Raw genomic sequence first — 4,657 nt, 5'->3', positions numbered from 1 at the left:
GAGTGGTTAGACACAAAGAAAGCATTAACAGCTGAAGTCGCCCAACTTCTGCCAGTTCAGAAATAAGGAGTTCAGCAATCAAGTGATTTACAAACAATAGGGTCAAGGAAATGTCGCATTGGAGGGCAGTAATATAGATGAAGTATGTTTTGTAACAAGAGTCTACCGTCAATGCGGATAGTTAGCTTTCTTATCCGAGAAGGAGTTGGGTAGCACTTGCTTCATCATTCATTCTAACACACATACACAGACACACACACACACACACTAAATATCATTCACCTTTCATCATTTTAAAAATAAAAGAATTCCAAGAAAATTGTTACATTCTGCAAAATAATCAGCCGCTAAATTTGGTGATAGTGGAGGGGAGAATCATCTCATTTTTGGGTCTATGGAACGACAACTGAATCTAATCTAATCTAACTAGATAATGTCTGATTGCACTCATGAGTAATGGTCTAAGAAAGGTTGGGAACCACTGCTGTAGAAGAACCTCAGCATTATACCATAGTCGCAAAATATACAATTATTTGAAAATGAAAATTATTATCACAAAAATCTTCCAATCTATGAACGTTTATTATTCTTCTATGATGCACCTCTTATTCACAAGTCTGTTGGCCCAGTGAAGTGTTCTGTTAATATTTACTCAAAAATGTATGGGGGAGATGCTAAATAAATGTTCAGAGTATTTCTTCATCTACACTGATGGATCCAGGCTAACTAAAATGAGCATGTAGGAGCAGTCGTTTTGCTGCCCGCAATCATGAGGGTACAGAAAATATCAGTTACCAGAAGCCACATAAAGTACGCCGCACACCTAGCTCCAAACAAAATTTTTTGTAACCGAAAATTTTAGTCAACAGGAACAAAATCTGGGGAAGAACTTTGAATAATGATACCATCGACAGTATGGATCACTGCATACAATGTAACAGAAGAGGGAAACGCGCAGAGCTGGCATGGGTGAAAGCTCACTTCAGAGTCATGTGGATGTACTTGCGAAGGAAGCAGCAACAACAGGGATACAATTAAGTATAAAACTGACTCGTACAGAATTTTATAACGTTATAAAATCCAACTTAAATTCCTTTTTGGAAGAAGACTGGGCAGTCACTATGCAACACTATAAGAGAAGGTCCGATTGAAACCTTGTATCCACAAAATCAACCACTGCAGAAGAAGTCTCTCCAGTTTAATAAGGATGAAGCTAAGCCATGGGAATTTTCCAAACCATTTGTCCCTCCTCAGTCCCCGTGGGACACAGTGCTGTGAGAGCAAAAATTAAGCTGTTGCTGATGTGAGCCAGCTCTTATTTGCTTGGCCTCCATTAAGGATTCAGCAAGAAGAACTAGTGAAGAATATGATACAGAAAACTGTACCTCTCCCTGCGTCCAGTGTGAACACTCTTAGGATCAGGATTAGTTCCTTATTATAAACAAGTGTTAAAATAACTAAATTAAATTAATTTGTGCATCTGGTGCGTGTTCTCAGTAAGAAAAGTACCTACCAACAAACGTAGCAAATAATGTAACATTAATGAACTAAAAATGATCATTTTAGTGATGATATGATATTTATTAGCAATTTAATTATTCTGTTGATGCTGTAATACTTGAATATACACACTCATTGTTATTATATGACCAGTTCAATACCTAAATTAATCTTAATATTTTTAATTTGTATTTTCTGTAAATGTGTACATGGAAAATAGTTGTAGGGCGAAAAGGTCGAAAACCAATAAAGAACAAATAATAATAAATAAATTGGTGAATTATTCGTTTCTGTGCTATCAATTATTTTTCTTGAAATTAATATTTTAGAATATTTCCTAGGTTACCAAAAAGTGTACCATTCATTAAAATACAGTTTAAAGCTCTTCCAGGTCCTTGAAACACCAAAATATTCTTTTTTAAATACTTTCGTCATGTAGTTTAAAACCAAAGACATACTTATGACGATTAATGCTTTTAAAAAATAATTAAAAATAAAATTAAAATAAACTTTTTCATTTACTGTACATCTGAGCAGTTGATTGAAATTAAATAACAGACACACCTGAAATAGCTTTTTTCGCAGCTATATAAAGTAATATCCATCGTAAAATGAACAACGATTATTGTTCAAAAACGTTTTAACTGAGTTCATTATCACCAACGATATAAAGAGCTACGCCCAGTAATAAAAAGCCTTAACTCATTCCAAACAACTAGTCTTGATTCTAGAATGGCCAACAAGAGACAGAAATGGGCTGGGCAAACGATACTCGTTTTCGAACGGACGCGACACAGTGCAGCGCTCGATGCAGTATCGAGCCTGATCGAACGATCACGTGATATTCCACTCGCGCAGCGCGAGTGCAAGGAATACGCACGGAACTACGAACAAGGCACAAGAACGAGCTTATGGCTCTGCTTGAAATTGGACTTTTTCCTGAAACACAGGACGAAATAACATTAAATCTTCCCACTCTACAAACTGCTGTTGTACGCCAACAAATTTGTCGTAGGAGTTCCCATGCAGTACCGGTATGTATGCAGGCAAAGGCGTAAATGTTGTTCTCCAAAAAATATTGCTTCACTGAACCCAGTGCAATATTTTATTTTTATGGGAGACTGTAATGATTTGTCCAGTGGGTTGCAAATGAGCATTTCAGTCACTGTTCACATATTAAAACAACAGGTAAACACGTAACCAAATTTTAATATCTGAAAAAAGATTCGGATGAAACAAGGAAGAAAATTACTCAAGCATTACACGCCTAACAAACGAAATACATAGTAATAAACTGATTGTAGCTGCTATAGCGATAATAAGTTACAGTGACAAAGTTCGTCTTGGAGACAGTAGCATCAGATGTGAGTAGATCACGGGACGACCGAAAGTTCGAGAACTGGACAGAAACATGACTGCAATCTTTTATTTGTTAATTAGGTGCCGCAGTTACATATGAACATAGCTAGAAGACATTTTAGTCTCTGATTTTCAGTTATTTTTATTATTAAAATCCATAGTGCATTAAAATGCTGACAGGTCATCGTACCAACAAATGCCACTAGATCGCGGGGCGATCGAAAGAGCGGAGAACTCGCGATTTCTAGAGTGGTGACGTAAGTTGCTCGAGCAGTTCGAGTGTGTGTGTGTGTGGTTTGAGGTTTTCGGGCGCTAAACAGCATGGTAGCAGTTCGAGACGTGCATAACCACAGCACTAGCAAAGAAGTGCTTTACATTTGTCATTCTCTAGATTATTTCGTTTAAGGGCCTTGATCGTCGCACGAGAAGTGGTATAGCTTCAGGCTTCTTGTTGTGGTGAAAGACCGTCGACCAGCTGGCTGTTGTGTCCGGCGACGTGATAAACTCGTGTTACGTGAAGTGCAGCCATCAGCACGTGCCATATCTCCGTGCTGTACATGTAATCACTTTGTAGTTTACATTAAGCGAAAACATTGTTAAAACTTTCTCATTAGGTTAGTTGTACACAGTACCACGCATGGTATTGCCGACAAAGTCCATAAAATCTATATCACTACATTTTGGATGGAAATGAAGTCAACAGTGAAAACAGAAGTGCATAGAACGTTATACAAGTGTACTGAACACAATTTGTAAACATTGCCACTGCCTTTGGACACAAAGATAAATGCCATGATGCTTTTTGGTGTACTACACACATCAAAAAAGTTTTGCATCGCCTCGGTTCCCAGAGTTCCGGATTCTGTACAGAAAATTGGAATAGTGATCAACATAAACATGATTTCCCCCCATTTTATTGTTCACGAAAACCACACATTGCATGTTGTACCACCATACAGCGAGACCATTAGAGGTGGTGGTCCAGATTACTGTACACACCGGTATCTCTAATACCCAGTAGCACGTCCTCTTGTATTGATGCATGCCTGCATTCGTCGTGGCATACTATCGACAAGTTCATCAAGACACTGTTGGTCCAGATTGTCCCACTCCTCAAAGGCGATTCGTCGTAGATCCCTCAGAGTGGTTGGTGGGTCACGTAGTCCACAAACAGCCCTTTTTAATCTCTCCAAGTCATGTTCGATAGAGTTCATGTCTGGAGAACATGCGGCCACTCTAGTCAAGGGATGTCGTTATCCTGAAGGAAGTCATTCACAAGATGTGCACTATGGGGGCGCGAACTGTCGTCCATGAAGACGAATGCCTCGCCAATATGCTGCCAATAGGGTTGCACTATCGGTCGGAGGATGGCATTCAGTCGCGCGAAGTGGCCGCGCCGTTTGTGGCGCCATGTCACGGATTGCGAGGCCTCTCCCGCCGGAGCTTCGAGTCGTCCCTCGGGCATTGGTGTGTGTGTTGTTCTTAGCATAAGTTAGTTTAAATAGTGTGTAAGTCTAGGGACCGATGACCTCAGCAGTTTGGTCCCTTAGGAATTCACACACATTTGAACATTTGATGGCATTCACGTATCGTACAGCCGTTATGGCGCCTTCCATGACCACCAGCGGAATACATCGACCCCACATAATGCCACCCCAAAACAGCAGGGAACCTCCACCTTGCCCCACTCGCTGGACAGAGTGTCTAAGGCGTTCAACCTGACCTGGTTGTCTCCAAACACGTCTCCGACGAGTGACTGGTTGAAGTCATATACGACACTCATCGGTGAAGAGAACGT

The sequence above is a fragment of the Schistocerca americana genome, chromosome 4, assembly GCF_021461395.2.
Source record: "Schistocerca americana isolate TAMUIC-IGC-003095 chromosome 4, iqSchAmer2.1, whole genome shotgun sequence".
NCBI classification, from domain to species: Eukaryota; Metazoa; Arthropoda; class Insecta; order Orthoptera; family Acrididae; genus Schistocerca; species Schistocerca americana.
Note: the sequence above shows the minus strand (reverse complement) of the source record.